Here is a 20,573-nt window from a genome sequence, read left to right as displayed (position 1 = left end):
GGAGTGGCATCCTTATTTACTGACTTTGGCATCTTTACTGAAAAATGTACAGGTAACATGGAATGCTCCTACTCTCAAATCTCATACTTGATTTGAGGATTTCAGTTTGAAGTTTCTGGAGTTGTTATTTTAAAGTTGACATTATTAAAGTGATAGGAACAATGAAAAAGGTAAAAAAAAACTATCGTTATAATAATTAATATTTTATTTGTGGAATCAGAAAAGTACAAATTGTCATGAGAAAAATTTTCAATCTGATACATCATTTCCAAATCAACATACAACGAAGCAATTCAATTGTCTCGTGGATTTTTCCCTTGAAAAGATTGTGTTCTGCAATGTTCTAATGGATTACTTGTGTCCAATCACATGGGTGCAATACCAATGGTCAAAATTCAGAATCCAAATCTTCCACGGGGTCTTGGTGAGAGTAAATTCAGACATCAACTGTTAAAATCAGTAACAGACCTGCAAATTCAGATACTGACCTACAAATTCAGGCATGGAACTCCACATTCAGGATTAGTACTACAAATTCAGGCATGGCCTCAATCACAGACATCGCCAACCACTTCCTTGTGTCCCTCACCATCCACCTACCCGCTTCTAAACCATATCCTTCTACATCCACCCCTGGATAAAGTTCTCGTCCAAATCCCTTCAACCGCACTTTCAAACTACCAATTGCCCAGCCTTTGGGTTTAAATTTGCCACAATACTCCTGCAGCTGTTCATCGGCTCAACCATTCCCTCACCTCCACCTTTACTGCCCATGTCCCAGTAAAACCATTACGCTCCCCCATCCTGGTAATTCTCTCCCATCTTTGCTCCGTTAAGTCCATGGGACCACAGTGTATCTGGTGCACAATTGGTTTAGCCATCCATGAACAGATCTGCTTGATAATCTCAAGCACTATCAGGCCTCACTCTCCTCTGCCAAAAGCACCCACCAATGTTCCCTTTAAGCTGCGGGGCTGCGTGACCATGTAGCACTCTGCAGCTCCAGTACAGCCGGTTATAAATAGAAAAAACTGCACATGCGCAGTATTTTGAATGGGCCGCGCACCCAAACAAAAGTTAAAGGGAACATTGTCACCCACTACTCCAGTATCAACCTGGAGAGCAAAGCAATCTTCTGTAGCTTTCTTGTTTCTTTCCTATCTTCCCTCTTGCCCCCTTCAAGCTGATCTTGTCCATGAGACCCACCTCCTGCTCCTTGACCCTTTTGCTGCTGACCAACTAACTTCCCTTCCTGGCATCCATGCAGGCTAACATTGTAATAGGTTTCCTCTCCAAGTACTGTCCCACTCCCTTTCAGAATTGCTATCATCACACCCCTCTTCAAAGACCCATCCTCAACCCCTCTGTCCTTAAAAACTACAGCCCAATCTCCAACACACTTGAACGTGTTGTCACCTTCCAAATCCATCTTTCCCACAACTCCATATTTGAATCTCTCCAATCAGGATTCTGCCCCTGGCACACCACTAAAACGGCCCTAATCAAAGAGTCAAATGACATCCTCTGCGACTGTGGTGCATTTTCCCTCCTCATACTCTGCAGCTTTTGACGTGGTCGACTACGTCATCCTCCTCCAGCACCTCTCCTTCATTGTCCAGCTCCAGGGGCTTCCTTGCTTCCACCTATCCAATCGTAGCCACAGCACCTGCAGCAATGATTTCTCTTCCCTTCCCACCCCTCCCAGAATTCCCCAAGGATCTCTCCTTGATCCCCTCCTCTTCCTCGTTTGTAAACATGGGGTCAGTATCTATATTTATGTTGATGACAGGCAGCTCCATGATCTCTCTAGAATCCTCTACTGCTCTGTGCTGTTAGGATGCTTGTCCTCCTGTGCATCCCTCCACACTTTGCCCCACCATTAGTGGCAGTGCCTTAATCTGCCCAGGCCCTGTGCTCTGGAATTACCTCCCGAAACCTCTCTGCCTCTCTCCTCCTTTAAGATGCTCCTTAAAACCCACCTCTTTGACCAGGTTTTTATCACCATTCCTATTAACTTCTACTGTGACTCAGCATCCATTTCTGTCTGATTATGTCTCTGTGAATTGCCTTGGGATTTTTTTCTTAGTTAAAAGTGCTGCAGAAGTGCAAGTTGATACTGTTGGACCTGCAAATTTTGAAATGGATTTGAAAATTCGGGCACAGAACTGTAATTTCCACTGCCAGGGTTCCCATTGGGAATCACATGAACAAAATAATGATCAGTAACTTCAACGTACCGGTACCCCCATAATTGTTTTAAAACTAGCACTACTTTAAAAGTTCAGTAATGACAAAACATCAATCACCCTGTGATTTCTCCGAGCTCAGAAATGAAGACCTCTTTAACAAATAAAACAACACTGCTTCAGTCTCTTGGGGGGCATAGTCAAAGAGGGATAGAGCGCAGGTGCTAAAAACTGATAATGAATTTGTACAGGGCATTGATTGAGAGTTCTAGTTGCTATATAATAGTAGGCAAATCTTGGGGTAGAAATTGGCATGCATTGCATTGGTTTTTCGGGCGAAAAACAGGCGCAAAGCATACCAATTTAGCAGAGGGATGGCCTACTCTATGCTGCGCAGGTGTTGGCCCTACTGCCAAATTCGCGGACCCATAGAACAGGCTTTAGACCACTTAAATATGTTAATGCGCGGTCCAACGCCTGTTGAAGCACCCCTCTACAAAATGTGTAACTTGATGAATGGGGCAATGCTCAGGATTTAGCAGCAGTCCCTGTGAACGCCAAATAAAGCGAGTTTTTAAAATTGTAAAAATAATAAATGAGCAGGAATTCCTCCCCCTCCCCCCGACTCCACCTGGCGATTGACCCCCCCTCATTTCCAACATTATAATAATGACTGCATTTCAAAAAGTACTTCATTGGCTGTAAAGTGCTTTTGGATGTCCGGTGGTCGTGAAAAGGGCTTTATAAATATAAGTCATTCGTTCTTCTTTCTTTCATTGTCCGATCCAACTCCCCTCCGGGAGCTTACCTGAGGGCCGTTGCCCAAAATGAATTTTTCTTCTGGGGTGAACTGCCTGTGGAGGTCAGACCAGCCTCGGCAGCTCGCCCCAAAGATGCAGGTGAGGCTCCAGGCCCAACTGTGGGCCTGCCTCAGGCCTCTCTGTACGGGCTGAACACAAGTCGACTAATTTCTACCCCCGCTTGGCCTTGGAAGAGGGTACAGGAAAAGACACGGAGATGAGGCACCTGCTCTACATGGAAAGGCAGCTGATCGGTAAAGAAAAACTGCTCTCTTTGTCAGCTGGCAAAGAGATATCTTACTGATGTATTCAAGGGCAACCTAATAATGAGGGGAAGATATCCTCTGTGCACAATATGTAAAAATAAAGTATGAAGGAGTTTACAAAGGTTGTGACTTGCTGCATGTAGTGCTCTGAGGAAATCTTCACTCAATTTGTTTGATGTAGTCACAGAATCTACAAACAGCACAGATTCAAAGTGAACATACAATCATAGAATGATACAGCATAGGAGGCCATTCGGCCAATCATGTCTGTGTTGGCTCTTTGGTAGAGCTATTCAATTAGTCCCTCTCCCGTCCTGTTGCCATAGCCCTGCAAATATTTTTCCCTTCAAGTATATATCCAATTTCCTTTTGAAAGTTACTATTGTATCTGCTTCCACCGCCCTTTCAGGCAGCGGATGCTAGATCACAACAATTCAGTGCATAAACAAGTTTCCACATGTCGCCTCTGCTTCTTTTGCCAATCACCTTAAATGTGTGCCCTCTGGTTACTGACCCCTCTGCCAGTGGAAACAGTTTCTTTGCACAGTTCAGATTTAATTATTTCACACACAGGGTGATGAACATGTATAATGGACTACCCAGGGAGCTGGATAATGGCAAATTCAAGAGGGAGCTGTAAGGCTATTTGACAGGACAAGTGATTGAGTTATAAGAGTGCACAATATTTTCTGGACTTGACTGGTCTGAAGGACTGTAATAGTTCTTTCCGGTTCTGTACATTCCTATTACTCTGCGTAACTGTCATCTTGGGGAGGAGAATCTCTCGGCAGTAGTGGTATTTAATAAAAATACGTGCATCACTCGAAGTAACTGTCTTGCAGATAGAATGAAGAAACATCCTCTTGATATTGGGCCAAGAATTGCTACAGAACAAGTGGAATGACTTTTGAGGTGCCTGGGTGGAACATGGGGAACCAAGTCATGACACAGTAAGGGAGTTAGCTAATCATTTAGTTCTATAATGCGTTTACACAACAGCTGTTTCCGAAAAACAAAGGAGTTGCCCAGATTGGTGAATGTTCTTAGCTCTACCTAAATAAAAGACCCAGGCATAGAAATTGGACACCATTGTACCCATAAGACGGGCTCAGAAAGGGTGGCAAAGCCCCATACCCCGGAGACGCCTGATATAGGTCCGATCCCAGTGATTGGTGATTTTTCAGGTGACCCTGGCAGCTGCATAAAAACAGCGCTAGGCCCTTTGCATATTTAATGAGGGGTCTAACGCCTGCATGAGGACCCCTTTCCCAAAATTGGGCTGCCCTGAGCGCAGCCGGTGGCGGGCTTACACCAGGTCTACATACAGCCTGACTGATAGTCCTTTAACAAACCTTACCTGAATGTGTAGCCAGAATGCTGTTCCCACTCCACAGCAGTCCCAAAGGCCATAGTACTGTCGCCTCCCTCCCTATCTGGGGGCCGCTGCTGGTGTTGCAATGGCCTGGAATTAATCGAGGTACACCTGTGAGATGCCTGGGGAATGGGCAGCAGGCTTCCGCAGATCGCATCATCTCATTTAAATGATTTTGAGCGGGTCTATCTATTCTGACGTAAGGATCGTTCCCTGTGACTGATTCGCTATCCAATCCCTACCCCTCCACCGCCCCCACCCCCACCCCCGCTATACCCAATCACTACCCCAGGTTTTAGGAAAAAAATTATACTTAATCTCAAAAGGAAGAATGAAGTGGTGGATAAAAATATTATCTCTTGATAATGGAACTGCAATAATATGAGGTAAACATTTCAACGTGAATGTCAGATCCTGAGTAGGTTAATAAGGAGTTGCGGAGTCCCTGCAAAACTTCAAGTCTGTTGAACAAATGTCGTTGCTGGCTTTACAGGGAACGTGTCGGAAACAGTTGTCTAAGCATATGCAGTGGAATGAAGTCTCTGCCCTAGGAGTTCCTTTCTCCTTCACTGAATCTCACATAATTTGGGGTATGATCCCTCTATGAAAACACATACACCTATGAGGGCTAGAATAATACAATTAATATATCTCAAAACACTTTGCACAATGCATTATGTTTTTGAAGTAACTATTAAGCAGACTAACACAACAGTCATTCTGAACCCTTTCGTTAAATTTAAGCGCTGGTTTACAAGCTACAGGACTTACTTAAGAGTCCGTGGGTCTCTTTCCAGCTCCTCCTTGCCATGCCCATACTGTGGCAATGTGTCCTCATGGCCCCAATCAGCTAAGATCAATGATTGAGAGAAAGCAGTGTTAGCACTAAGCATTGCCTATGGATTAGCTTGTGGCAATACGAATGAAATGTGTCTCTGAGCTGAGAAATGGTGCTACTGACGATGTCACTCAGTCATCTTCATCTTCCATGTTATACTAAGGTGCTGTACATTGCTGCAATTTGTGTATCATTTAATACTCTGTTCTGATTATTGACCCAGTGCTAAAATATCGATAAACTCTCAATTACAAATACAACAAATCAAAGCACCGATCCACGCTGGAGGAGGGGACTAAGCAGCAATGGGTAACTAAAATTTTAGAAAAACCTGTACTGACCGAGCAATTCATCACATCTCTCAGAAACGCCCGAGTGTTTCATACATTAAATTACTTTTTGGTGTGGTGATTGTGATTATGTGAGCAATCAGAGAAAATGAAAAGAATACTCATGCAAAATGACCGTTAAAAATAATCAGTCATCTAATGTGTATCTAAGTGCCAATTTAAAGTAACATTTTTTCAACAGCATTTACATTTTCAAATCAAAACAAAAACCTTTGCTCATAATCACTTTGAACTAAAAAGGTAAAATTATATTAAATAGTTATGACATATTGGTATTAATATTCCACAATTAAATACTTTAATGGTAGAGGTAATCAAAAATAAAACTTGGTATAGTAATACTAAAAAGGATCACAGAAATTTTTAACAAAGATAGAAGTTATTGACATAAGTCTTATCTTGGATGGTTAAGTTTCAGAAAGAGATTCATTAAATTTGGCTTCTGGTGCTAAACTAATGTAGTTTATATTAACTTTCTTGTTTGCATTTATTACATTTTAAATTAAAAATGCAGAAGTTGGTCGATAGTACTGTAGATTCCCTATATTGTCGATTATTAGTCTCCAGTACTGCAGATTCCCAGTATTGTCGGATTATTAGTCTACAGTACTGCAGATTCCCAGTATTGCCGGATTATTAGTCTCCAGTACTGCAGATTCCCAGTATTGTCGGACTGTTAATGTACAGTACTGCAGATTCCCAGTATTGTCGGACTGTTAATGTACAGTACTGCAGATTCCCAGTATTGCCGGATTATTAATCTACAGTACTGCAGATTCCCAGTACTGCTTGATTGAAGTCTTCTGGTTGATCAGCATACACATAATGGCCCGCACCACGAATCGCCTATAAAGCAAAGCAAAAAAAAGTACAAATGTGTTAATGTTGACAAAGCCTGTTGAACAATTTATAGTTTTGATGTTTAACACAATTTTATATCAAGGTCATTACCTTAAAAAAAAATTCTTGTCCTAGCTTAGTTGGTGTTTGAATCGTAGATCATTCCTATGGGCGATACTCATCTCCCCAAATTTTTGGGTGTCTATCTTTCCTTCAGAGCTAGGTAAGCTTTTGTAGCTTGACAGATAAACAATCAGCATGCCCTGTTTGTTCATTGTTTTTGGATACTAGACTGTCTTGTTCCTCTATAAGATTACATTTCAGTCATTGAAAGAGATAAAGCGACCCAGAAGACCTCATTTTAAATAATAAAACGCAAAGCAAATAATCTAAGTGATCAAATACAGTAAAACATCTTTTATTTACAGTAAAACATCTTTCATCGAACTCCTTGAATAGATAAAATCAAAGATTCCAACTATAAGAGCCAAACTAGGTTTTCGTAGATAACTGTTAAATACACACAATATTTCTCTTTTATTTAAGGAATATCAACCTGTCTGTTCTGAGACTTTTAAACATAAGAGCATAGAAATAGGAGCAGGAATAGGCCATTTGGCTACTCGAGCCTGCTCCATCATTTAATAAGATCATGGCTGATCTGATCATGGGCTCAGCTCCACTTCCCTGCCCGCTCCCCATAACCCTTCACTCCCTTATCGTTCAAAAATCTATCTCCACCTTAAATAGATTCAATGACCCAGCCTCCACAGCTCTCTGGGGTAGAGAATTCCACAGATTTACGATCCTCAGAGAAGAAATTCCTCCTCGGTTCTAAATGGGCGACCCTTTATTCTTAAACTATGCCCCCTAGTTCTAGATTCCCCCACGAGTGGAAACATCCTCATGCATCTACCTTGTCGAGCCCCCTCAATAGCTTATATGTTTCAATGTTACCTCTCATTTTTCTAAACTCCAACGAGTATAGGCCCAACCTGTTCAACCTTTCTTCATATGTCAACCCCTTCATCTCAGGAATCAACCTAGTGAACCTTCTCTGAACTGCCTCCAATGTAGGTATATCCTTCCTTAAATAAGGAGACCAAAACTGAACGCAGTACTCCAGGTGTGATCTCACCAATACCCTGTATAGTTGGGGCAGGACTGCCCTGCTTTTATATTCCATCCCCCTTGCAATAAAGGCCAATATACCATTTGCCTTCCTGATTACTTGCTGTACCTGCATACTAACTTTTTGTGTTTCATGCACAAGGACAGGTGGCTCAACCGTGGCTAACAAGGGAAATTTGGGAAAGTGTTAACATAGAAACATAGAAAATAGTGCAGGAGTAGGCCATTCGGCCCTTCGAGCCTGCACCGCCATTCAATGAGTTCATGGCTGAACATGCAACTTCAGTACCCCATTCCTGCTTTCTCGCCATACCCCTTGATCCTCCTAGTAGGAAGAACTACATCTAGCTCCTTTTTGAATATATTTAGTGAATTGGTCTCAACAACTTTCTGTGGTAGAGAATTCCACAGGTTCACCACTCTCTGGGTGAAGAAGTTTCTCCTCATCTCGGTCCTAAATGGCTTACCCCTTATCCTTAGACTGTGACCCCTGGTTCTGGACTTCCCCAACATTGGGAACATTCTTCCTGCATCTAACCTGTTTAAACCCGTCAGAATTTTAAACGTTTCTATGAGATCCCCTCTCATTCTTCTGAACTCCAGTGAATACAAGCCCAGTTGATCCAGTCTTTCTTGATATGTCAGTCCCGCCATCCCGGGACTCAGTCTGGTGAACCTTCACTGCACTCCCTCAATAGCAAGAATGTCCTTCCTCAAGTTAGGAGACCAAAACTGTACACAATACTCCAGGTGTGGCCTCACCAAGGCCCTGTACAACTGTAGCAACACCTCCCTGCCCCTGTACTCAAATCCCCTCACTATGAAGGGCAACATGCCATTTGCTTTCTTAACCGCCTGCTGTACCTGATGCCAACCTTCAATGACTGATGTACCATGACACCCAGGTCTCGTTGCACCTCCCCTTTTCCTAATCTGTCACCATTCAGATAATAGTCTGTCTCTCTGTTTTTACCACCAAAGTGGATAACCTCACATTTATCCACATTATACTTCATCTGCCATGCATTTGCCCACTCACCTAACCTATCCAAGTCACTCTGCAGCCTCATAGCATTCTCCTCGCAACTCACACTGCCACCCAACTTAGTGTCATCCACAAATTTGGAGATACTACATTTAATCCCCTCGTCTAAATCATTAATATACAATGTAAACAGCTGGGGTCCCAGCACAGAACCTTGCGGTACCCCACTTGTCACTGCCTGCCATTCTGAAAAGTGCCCATTCACTCCTACTCTTTGCTTCCTGTCTGCCAACCAGTTCTCAATCCACGTCAGCACACTACCCCCAATCCCATGTGCTTTAACTTTGCACATTAATCTCTTGTGTGGGACCTTGTCGAAAGCCTTCTGAAAGTCCAAATTCCCTGTTTTCTCTCTCCCTCCTTTTTTAAAAAGTGGGGTTACATTGGCTACCCTCCACTCCATAGAAACTGATCCAGAGTCTATGGAATGTTGGAAAATGACTGTCAATGCAAGTGCTATTTCCAAGGCCACCTCCTTAAGTACTCTGGGATGCAGTCCATCAGGCCCTGGGAATTGATCGGCCTTCAATCCCATCAATTTCCCCAACACAATTTCCCAACTAATAAGGATTTCCCTCAGTTCCTCCTTCTTACTAGACCCTCTGACCCCTTTTATATCCGGAAGGTTGTTTGTGTCCTCCTTAGTGAAAACCGAACCAAAGTACTTGTTCAATTGGTCTGCTATTTCTTTGTTCCCCGTTATGACTTCCCCTGATTCTGACTGCAGGGGACCTACGTTTGTCTTTACTAACCTTTTTCTCTTTACATATCTATAGAAACTTTTGCAGTCCATCTTAATGTTCCCTGCAAGCTTCTTCTCGTACTCCATTTTCCCTGCCCTAATCAAACCCTTTGTCCTCCTCTGCTGAGTTCTAAATTTCTCCCAATCCCCGGGTTCGCTGCTATTTCTGGCCAATTTGTATACCACTTCCTTGGCTTTAATACTATCCCTGATTTCCCTTGATAGCCACGGTTGAGCCACCTTCCCTTTTTTATTTTTATGCCAGACAGGGATGTACAATTGTTGTAGTTCATCCATGCGGTCTCTAAATGTCTGCCATTGCCCATCCACTGTCAACCACTTAAGTATCATTCGCCAATCTATCCTAGCCAATTCACGCCTCATACCTTCAAAGTTAGCCTTCTTTAAGTTCTGGACCATGGTCTCTGAATTAACTGTTTCATTCTCCATCCTAATGTAGAATTCCACCATATTATGGTCACTCTTCCCCATAGGGTCTCGCACAACGAGATTGCTAATTAATCCTCTCTCATTACACAACACCCAGTCTAAGATGGCCTCCCCACTAGTTGGTTCCTCAACATATTGGTCTAGAAAACGATCCCTTATGCACTCCATGAAATCCTCCTCCACCGTATTGCTTCCAGTTTGGTTAGCCCAATCTATATGCATATTAAAGTCACCCATGATAACTGCTGCACCTTTATTGCATGCACCCCTAATTTCCTGTTTGATGCCCTCCCCAACATCACTACTACTGTTTGGAGATCTGTACACAACTCCCACTAACGTTTTTTGCCCTTTGATGTTCTGCAGCTCTACCCATATTGGCCCCAAGTTACGACATGATTTGCTCCTGATTTTTAGGAGCAACTGGTGTGGAACGGAGTATCTTAGAAATCGGAATTCTCGCCATTTAGTTTGCTCCAGTTCTAGTCAGTTAGAACAGTTTCACTTTGGAACAGAATTTTTTTTTCAAAAGAGGGCGTGTCCGGCCACTTACGCCTGTTTTCAAAGTTTCGCCAGTGTAAACTTACTCCAAACTAACTTAGAATGGAGTAAGTGAAGATTTTTGTACGCTCGAAAAAACCTTGTCTACACTTTAGAAAATCAGGCATAGGTTACAAATCAGGCGAAGGGAATGGGGGGAGGGGGGGTTAAAGAGAAGTTTACAAACATTAAACACTTTAGTTTTACAAATAAAGAGCCATCATCAATAATAAATGATAAAAACATTAATAAATCAACTAATAAATCAATCAAAAAAAATTAATAACAAATATATATTTTTTTAAATCAATAAAACATTTTCTACTTACCGACTGCAGCACCGGGAGCCCTCCAACAACGTGCTGGAATGCCCCCCGCCCCCCCGCCGCCGTGTGTCTCTGTCAGTGTCTCTATCTCTCTGTCTGTCTGTGTGTCTCTCATTCTCTGTCTGTCAGTGTCTGTGTTTCTGACAGCGAGGGGAGGGGGAGGAGGGGGGGAGCAGAGGGAGGGAAGGGGGAAGGATGGGGGAAGAAGGGGGTAAAGGGGAGGGGGGAGGAGGAGAAGGGGGGAGGAGGAGAAGGGGGGGAGGAGGAGGAGGAGAAGGAGGAGGGCGGAGGAGATGGGGGGGGAAGGAGATGGGCGGGGGGAAAGGAGATGGGGGGGAAAGGAGATGGGGGGGAAAGGAGATGGGGGGGAAAGGAGATGGGGGGGAAAGGAGATGGGGGGGAAAGGAGATGGGGGGGAAAGGAGATGGGAGGGTGGAGAGGAGATGGGGGGGAAAGGAGATGGGGGGGGAAAGGAGATGGGGGGGGAAAGGAGATGGGGGGGGAAAGGAGATGGGGGGGGAAAGGAGATGGGGGGGGAAAGGAGATGGGGGGGGAAAGGAGATGGGGGGGGAAAGGAGATGGGGGGGAAAGGAGATGGGGGGGGAAAGGAGATGGGGGGGGAAAGGAGATGGGGGGGGAAAGGAGATGGGGGGGAAAGGAGATGGGGGGGAAGGAGATGGGGGGGAAAGGAGATGGGGGGAAAGGAGATGGGGGGAAAGGAGATGGGGGGGAAGGAGATGGGGGGGGGAAAGGAGATGGGGGGGGAAAGGAAATGGGGGGGAAAGGAGATGGGGGGGGAAAGGAGATGGGGGGGGAAAGGAGATGGGGGGGGAAAGGAGATGGGGGGGGGAAAGGAGATGGGGGGGGAGAAAGGAGATGGGGGGGAGAAAGGAGATGGGGGGGGAAAGGAGATGGGGGGGGAAAGGAGATGGGGGGGAAAGGAGATGGGGAGGGAAAGGAGATGGGGCGGGAAAGGAGATGGGGGGGGAAAGGAGATGGGGAGGGAAAGGAGATGGGGAGGGAAAGGAGATGGGGGGAGAAAGGAGATGGGGAGGGAAAGGAGATGGGGGGGAAAGGAGATGGGGAGGGAAAGGAGATGGGGAGGGAAAGGAGATGGGGGGGGGAAAGGAGATGGGGGGGGGAAAGGAGATGGGGGGGAAAGGAGATGGTGGGGAAAGGAGATGGGGGGAAAGGAGATGGGGGGGAAAGGAGATGGGGGGGAAAGGAGATGGGGGGGAAAGGAGATGGGGGGGAAAGGAGATGGGGGGGAAAGGAGATGGGGGGGAAAGGAGATGGGGGGGAAAGGAGATGGGGGGGAAAGGAGATGGGGGGGAAAGGAGATGGGGGGAAAGGAGATGGGGGGAAAGGAGATGGGGGAAAGGAGATAGGGGTGGAAAGGAGATGGGGGGGGGAAGGAGATGGGGGGGAAAGGAGATGGGGGGAAAGGAAATGGGGGGAAAGGAAATGGGGGGGAAAGGAAATGGGGGGGAAAGGAAATGGGGGGGAAAGGAAATGGGGGGGAAAGGAAATGGGGGAAAGGAAGAGATGGGGGGGAAGGAGGAGATGGGGGGGGGGAAGGAGGAGATGGGGGGGGGGAAGGAGGAGATGGGGGGGGAAGGAGATGGGAGGGGAAAGGAGATGTCGGGTCAGTGTCGGGGTCAGCCAGGGGCGTGGGGGGGCGGTGTGCAGCGGGAGTCGGATCGGGTCCAGGGGCAGCGGGAGTCGGGTCGGTGTCGGGTCCAGTCCGGAGGTGGGGGGCGGGAAGCGGGAGTCGAGTTGGGTCGGGAGGAAGCAGGAGCTGGGCGTGCGAGGAGCCTTATTCATGCAGCCCCAGTGAGGCTTCGGCCCCTCCCACACAGTTTTGGGCACCTGGAGCTACTGAACATGCATGCCCAATGTAGCGCGTGTGTGCAGAGGTCCCGGCACTGTTTTCAGCGCAGGGACCTAGCTCCACCCCCTACAGCTCCTGCTGCGCTGCGCCAAGCTGCAAACGACCTGCAGGGAGCTAAAGAATCTGGAAGTTTTTTTTAGGCGCACTTTGTGGCGCGAAAAACGGGCGTCCAGGTCGGGACTGCGCCGTTCTAGGCGCAGCTCGAAACTTGGGCCCATAGATTCCACATCAAGGAAGAGGCATATAAATTGGCCAGAAAAAGCAGCAAACCTGAGGACTGGGAGAACTTTAGAATTCAGCAGAGGAGGACTCAGGGTTTAATTAGGAAGGGGAAAATAAAAGTATGAGAGTAAGCTTGCAGGAAACATAAAAACTGACTGCAAAAACTTCTTTAGATATGTGAAGAGAAAAAGACTAGTGAAAACTAATGTAGGTCCATTGCAGTCATAATCAGGTGAATTCATAATGGGGAACAAAGAAATGGCAGACCAATTGAATAAATACTTTGGTTCTGTCTTCACTAAGGAAGACACAAATAATCTCCCGAAAATACTCGGGGATCGAGGGTCAAGCAAGAAGGGGGAACTGAGGGAAATCCTTATTAGTCAGGAAATTGTGTTCGGGAAATTGAAGGGACTGAAGGCCGATAAATGCCCAGGGCCTGATATTCTGCATCCCAGAGTGGCTCTAGAAATAGTAAATGCATTGGTGGTTATTTTCCAACATTCCATGGACTCTGGTTCAGTTCCTATGGATTGGAGGGTAGCTAATGTAACCCCACTTTTTAAAAAAGGAGGGAGAAAACAGGGAATTATAGACCGGTTAGCCTGACATCGGTGGTGGGGAAAATGCTGGAATCAATTATTAAAGATGGAATAGCAGCGCATTTGGAAAGCAGTATCAGGATCGATCCAAGTCAACATGGATTTATGAAAGTGAAATCATGCTTGACAAATCTTCTAGAACTTTTTGAGGATCAACTAGTAGATAGGGGAGAACCAGTGGATGTGGTGTATTTGGACTTTCAAAAGGCTTTTGACAAGGTTCCACACAAGAGATTAATGTGCAAAATTCAGGCACATGGTATTGGGGGTAAAAACTGGTCCTTTTGAGAATGTCAGGCAGTGACTAGTGGGGTGCCGCAGGGTTCAGTGCTGGACCCCAGCTATTTACAATATACATTAATGATTTGGATGAAGGAATTGAATGTAATATCTCCAAGTTTGCAGATGACACTAAGCTGGGTGGCAGTGCGAGCTGCGAGGAGGATGCTAGGAGGCTGCAGGGGGACTTGGACAGGTTAGGTGAATGGCCAAATGGATGGCAGATGCAGTATAATGTGGATAAGTGTGAGGTTATCCACTTTGGTGGCAAAAGCAGGAAGGCAGATTATTATCTGAATGGTGACAGATTAGTAAAAGGGGAGGTGCAACGAGACCTGGGTGTCATGGTACATCAGACATTGAAGGTAGGCATGCAGGTATAGCAGGCGGTTAAGAAAGCAAATGGCATGCTGGCCTTCATAGCGAGGGGATTTGAGTATACGAGCAGGGAGGTCTTACTGCAGCTGTACAGGGCCTTGGTGATACCACAGCTTGATTATTGTGTGCAGTTTTGGTCTCCTAACCTGAGGAAGGACATTCTTGCTATTGAGGGAGTGCAGCGAAGGTTCACCAGACTGATTTCCGGAATGGCAGGACTGACATATGAAGAAAGACTGGATTGACTAGGCTTATATTCACAGGAATTTAGAAGAATGAGTGGAGATCTCATAAAATTCTGACGGGATTGAACAGGTTAGATGCAGGAAGAATGTTCCCGATGTTGGGGAAGTCCAGAACCAGGGGTCACAATCTAAGGATAAGGGGTAAGCCATTTTGGATCAAGATGAGGAGAAATTTCTTCATTCAGAGAATTGTGAACTTGTGGAATTCTCTACCACAGAAAGTTGTTGAGGTCAGTTCGTTGGATATATTTGAAAGGGAGTTAGATGTGACCCTTACGGCTAAAGGGATTAAGGGGTATGGAGAGAAAGCAGGAATGGGGTACAGGAATGGTTGCATGATCAGCCATGATCATATTGAATGGTGGTGCAGGCACGAAGGGCCAAATGGCCTACTCCTGCACCTATTTTCTATGTTTCTATGAGCCACAACTGACATAGTGTTAGAAATTCAATGAAAAGAAACAGGTAATTATTTTTAAATGATTTACAGAGGGTTAGTTTAGTTCTTAGAGTTGCAATCATATTATTTTGTCCACTCAAGAAGTTAGATAGAATAATCTCTACTGTATATTTTACAACTGTCACTTACTTTAATATAAATTCAATTAGTATTTTAAACTTAAACTAAGCTCTGAGGTGATGCTCTACCGCTTTCAAAGACTGCAGTGAGATCTTATGGAGGCACAAAAATAGAGGCTGTCAAAGACATGGAAAGTTGGGACTTGCCCAAGAGACTGATATAAATACGAAAATTGAAATGAACTATAGTAAGAAGGTTTGAAAAGATCTAAAAACATGATAGTATACCTCAGATATAGATAATGTATCATAGATATTGATAGTGTCAGATATTGATAGTGTATCTCAGATATTGATAATGTATTTCAGATATTGATAATGTATTTCAGATATTAATCATGTACCTCAGATATACTGACAGTTATAAGAAATGTGTCCTTAACAATGGTGTATTAAATTCCACTCTGGGAAAACCCACAGGGCTAAAACAAGATCTCTGAGAAGTTCAACAGTAGTCTGTGAACAAAGGACTTTTAGATTTGACAGATGATTCTAATTAACAGCTGGAACTAAAATGTTCAGATTGCCAAGGCCGTCTCACGAAATGGCTACGCTTTCTGAAGAGATAAGGTAAGCATGAGAGTCTTGCCGAGGAAGGCCAATTGTAACTAAAACTATCATGTTGTGTGGTGATAATGAAGCCCTTTTTTCTAACAAGTTTAAGAGAGAACCATCAAGCAATCAGGCTGACCTTGGATGGCTGATTAAAACTTGACCATCAAAAGTTTCTAACATGCATCTGTCCAAATGAATTACACTTAAAAAATGAATCACTGCGACAAATAGATCACCTTGGGGGTGAGGGTGGGGGATTGGTTATCTTCAATAGGTCGGAAAAAGCACCTTACTTTGTCAGATTACGTTTATTTTAAAAACTGTTTTTTTCACACCCAAAAAGAGTCGGTTGCAAGAGAAATAGAAATGGCAGAAGACGATGGAGAAGTGGGAAGAAATCAGAAGAAATCTGACAAAGTTCCGATTAGCCTACAAAGCAAGACTTTTAAGTGACAAAGTATCAAGAGTGAGACTTCAAAATGTTTAAGAAATTCAATATAATGCTCATCACTTGTACATAGAAACATAGAAATACAGAAAATAGGTGCAGGAGTAGGCCATTCGGCCCTTCAAGCCTGCACCATCATTCAATAAGATCATGGCTGATCATTCACCTCAGTACCCCTTTCCTGCTTTCTCGCCATATCCCTTGATCCCTTTAGCTGTAAGGGCCATATCTAACTCCCTCTTGAATATATCTGACGAATTGGCCTCAATAACTCTCTGCGGTAGAGAATTCCACAGGTTAACAACTCTCTGAGTGAAGAAGTTTCTCCTTATCTCGGTCCTAAATGGCTTACCCCTTATCCTTAGACCGTGACCCCTGGTTTTGGACTTCCTCAACATCGGGAACATTCTTCCTGCATCTATCCTGTCCAGTCCTGTCAGAATTTTATATGCTTCTATGAGATTCTCTCTCATTCTTCTAAACTCCAGTGAATACAGGCCCAGTCGATCCAATCTCTCCTCATATGTCTGTCCTGCTATCCCAGGAATCAGTCTGGTGAACCTTCGCTGCACTCCATCAATAGCAAGAATGTCCTTCCTCAGATTAGGAGACTAAAACTGAACACAATATTCCAGGTGAGGCCTCACCAAGGCCCTGTACAACTGCAGTAAGACCAAATCCCCAAATATACTCAAATCCCCTAGCTATGAAAGCCAACATGCCATTTGCCTTCTTCACCACCTGCTGTACCTGCATGCCAACTTTCAATGACTGATGTACCATGGCACCCAGGTCTCGTTGCACCTCCCCTTTTCCTAATCTGCCACCATTCAGATAATATTCTGCCTTCATGTTTTTGTCACCAAAGTAGATAACCTCACATTTAACCACATTATACTGCATCTGCCATGCATTTGCCCACTCACCTAACCTGTCCACGTCACCCTGCAGTCTCTTAGCATCCTCCTCACAGCTCACACCGCCAACCAGATTAGTGTCATCTGCAAACTTAGAGATATTACACTCAATTCCTTCATCTAAATCATTGATGTATATTGTAAATAGCTGGGGTCCCAGCACTGAGCCCTGCGGCACCCTATTAGTCACTGCCTGCCATTCTGAAAAGGACCCGTTTATCCCGACTCTCTGCTTCCTGTCTGCCAACCAAGTCTTTATCCATGTCAATACATTATCCCCAATACCACGTGGTTTAATTTTGCACACCAATCTCTTGTGTGGGACCTTGTCAAAAGCCTTTTGAAAGTCCAAATACACCACATCCATTGGTTCTCCCTTGTCCACTCTGCTTGTTACATCCTCAAAAAATTCTAGAAGACTTGTCAAGCATGATTTCTCTTTCATAAATCCATGCTGACTTGGACCGATTCTGTCGCTGCTTTCTAAATGTGCTGCTATTTCATCATTAATAATTGATTCCAACATTTTCCCCACTACTGATGTCAGGCTAACCAGTCTATAATTCCCCGTTTTCTCTCTCCCTCCTTTTTAAAAAAGTGGCGTTACATTAGCTACATTTGGAACTGATCCAGAGTCGATAGACTGTTAGAAAGTGATCACCAATGCATCTACTATTTCTAGGGCCACTTCCTTAAGTACTCTGGGATGCAGACTATCAGGTCCTGGGGATTTATCGGCCTTCAATCCCATCAATTTCCCTAACACAATTTCCTGACTAATAAGGATTTCCTTTAGTTCCTCCTTCTCGCTAGACCCTCGATCCACTAGTATTTCCAGAAGGTTATTTGTGTCTTCCTTCGTGAAGACAGAAACAAAGTATTTATTTAACTGGTCCGCCATTTATTTGCTCCCCATTATAAATTCACCTGAGTCCGACTGCAAGGGACCTATGTTTGTCTTCACTAATCTTTTTCTCTTCACATATCTATAGAAGCTTTTGCAGTCAGTTTTTATGTTCCCAGCAAGCTTCCTCTCATACTCTATTTCCCCCCTTCTAATTAAACCCTTTGTCCTCCTCTGCTGAATTCTAAATTTCTCCCAGTCCTCAGGTTTGCTGCTTTTTCTGGCCAATTTATATGCCTCTTCCTTGGATTTAACACTATCCTTAATTTCCCTTGTTAGCCACGGTTGAGCCACCTTCCCCGTTTTATTTTTACTCCAGACAGGTATGTACAATTGTTGAAGTTCCTCCATGTGATCTTTAAATGTTTTGCCATTGCCTATCCATCGTCAACCCTTTAAGTATCATTCGCCAGTCTATTCTAGCCAATTCAAATTTCATACCATCAAAGTTACCTTTCCTTAAGTTCAGGACCCTAGTCTCTGAATTAACTGTGTCACTCTCCATCTTAATAAAGAATTCTACCATATTATGGTCACTCTTCCCCAAGGAGCCTCGCACAACAAGATTGCTAATTAGTCCTTTCTCATTACACATCACCCAGTCTAGGATGACCAGCCCTCTGGTTGGTTCCTTGACATATTGGTCTAGAAAACCATCCCTTATACACTTCAGAGTGAAGTCCCTGACAACAGAGACACTCAGGTCAGCACCCTCATGTGTGCATATGGAAGGGTGAGATTAGATGAACGGATCAGAGACCAGGGCATCATGGTCAGTCTATTCACTAAAGAAGTCAAGCAAATAGACATAAAGGATACGATTTTAACTCGTGGATTCCCTGTTCAGGCCAGAGTTAAAATTACAGTCGAGTCTCAATGATGTCATTGGGCCGCAACATGCCTATGTAAAGAAGACCCTGGAGGCTCCGGGTGTGTGTCCTTGCTAACTGCTCAGGGGAGCAGGTTAAAATTGTAGATGTTGCCATCATGGCGACTTTCGGACAGGTAAGAGGCAGGGTGATTTTACCTGCCTACCTGCCAGGTGTCTGCTGAGTGAGTCGGGTTAAAATCACCCCAAAATTTCTACATGGTAATTTTGCAAGGGTCGTTCCTGGGAGAGTGCCAAACAACCCAGTTCCTGCGGAAAAAAATAAAGAAAAACGTGCCAGAGTTGGCCTAAAAAGTCTACCTTGGCATGAATTCCCATTTATTCCCAAATTCTTGGAGGCCTAGTTGTCAAGAACGTGATTAAGAATGAACATTCTGCAAACAAGAACGTTGGAAAGGGGCGTGCTGGACGACCCTCCCTCATTTTACTATTTTAATGAAGCTCTTACCTGTTTCAGGTAGAAGTTTCCCGTGTGTCCCCCCCCGCCCGCCAACCTTCCCCTCTCCCCACCCAACCCACGGAAGTGCAGTGCTTGCCGACTCCGGAAAATTATTCTACAGCAGGCAGGATCAAATTACACATTCTAGACAAACTGTTGGGTGTCTCTTGTCCTCCAAGGGGACACAGACACAGCCATGAACTGGTGCACTCAAAACTAACAGGCTCTCAAACTGACTCCAGTGTGTGTAGATCTTGAGAGAAAATCCAGTATCATTTACTTACTACTATGCTGACTGTGGATTTTGGTCTCAGTGCTTTGATCTGTTTTCCAGAGATGCCATCTATGCAAGAGCGTGCTCCATAAATCACTGTGATGGAGATGTCCTCTTGTATCTGATTAATCCTCAAAAGCATTGGCTGTTTAGCCCAACCATAAGGTAAGGTCATGTTCTTGAAAGCAGTTTCACCACTAAAAATATGGGGAAAAAGCAAACCTTTTAGGATATTCCTACAATTTTCTTTCCATTCCCTCATGTACATTCCCTCAAGTAACCCCATTCAACTGGGATGGATTGCAAAGTCTACAACACTTTATAATAGCAGGGTGACTATTTGTACTATCCTTTTTCTGTCCCACTGCGACTGTGTCCTCTGGACTCCGCTCCCGCCCGAACCGGAAGTGGGGCCCCGCTATTAACCATGGTGTTTCTCCGAGTCTGCAGGCGGCAGGAAGAGAGGCAGCGGGTAGGTGAGGGAGGCGCTGCAGGCGGGTGTGGCGCAGCTGCGGGCGGGGGAAGAGGCGGTGGGATGGGGAGAGCGGGGAGGAGAAGGGGAAGAGGCGGGGGAGGAGAAGGGGAAGAGGCGGGGAGGAGAAGGGGAAGAGGCGGGGAGGAGATGGGGGGGGAGGAGATGGGGAGGGGGGAGGAGATGGGGAGGGGTGAAGGGGGGAGGGGTGAAGGGGGGGGGGGGAGGGGTGAAGAGGGGGGGGGGGGAGGGGTGAAGGGGGGGGGGGGGGAGGGGTGAAGGGGGGGGGGGGGGGAGGGGTGAAGGGGGGGGGGGGGGAGGGGTGGAGGGGGGGGGGGGGGGAGGGGTGAAGGGGGGGGGGGGGGGAGGGGTGAAGGGGGGGGGGGGGGGAGGGGTGAAGGGGGGAGGGGTGAAGGGGGGGGGGGGGAGGGGTGAAGGGGGGGGGGGAGGGGTGAAGGGGGGGGGGGGAGGGTGAAGGGGGAGGGGTGAAGGGGGGGGGGGGAGGGGTGAAGGGGGGGGGGGGGAGGGGTGAAGGGGGGGGGGGGGGGAGGGGTGAAGGGGGGGGGGGGAGGGGTGAGGGGGGGGGAGGGGTG

The 20,573-nt window shown here is 45.5% G+C and overlaps 1 long non-coding RNA gene across 1 annotated transcript; it reads right to left on the bottom strand.

The window, feature by feature from the left end:
• Positions 1–215: 215 nt before the first annotated feature.
• On the bottom strand, positions 216–20,051 carry LOC139272834 (uncharacterized). The gene is made up of 3 exons (XR_011594972.1): positions 19,519–20,051; positions 5,396–6,658; positions 216–4,714 (listed from the first exon to the last, which is right to left on the bottom strand). It is a non-coding gene; the product is annotated as an uncharacterized lncRNA (long non-coding RNA).
• Positions 20,052–20,573: the final 522 nt, after the last annotated feature.

The sequence above is a fragment of the Pristiophorus japonicus genome, chromosome 1, assembly GCF_044704955.1.
Source record: "Pristiophorus japonicus isolate sPriJap1 chromosome 1, sPriJap1.hap1, whole genome shotgun sequence".
Taxonomy (NCBI): Eukaryota; Metazoa; Chordata; class Chondrichthyes; family Pristiophoridae; genus Pristiophorus; species Pristiophorus japonicus.
The sequence above is the reverse complement of the archived record's forward strand: the minus strand, read 5'-3'. Positions and strand labels throughout refer to the sequence as shown.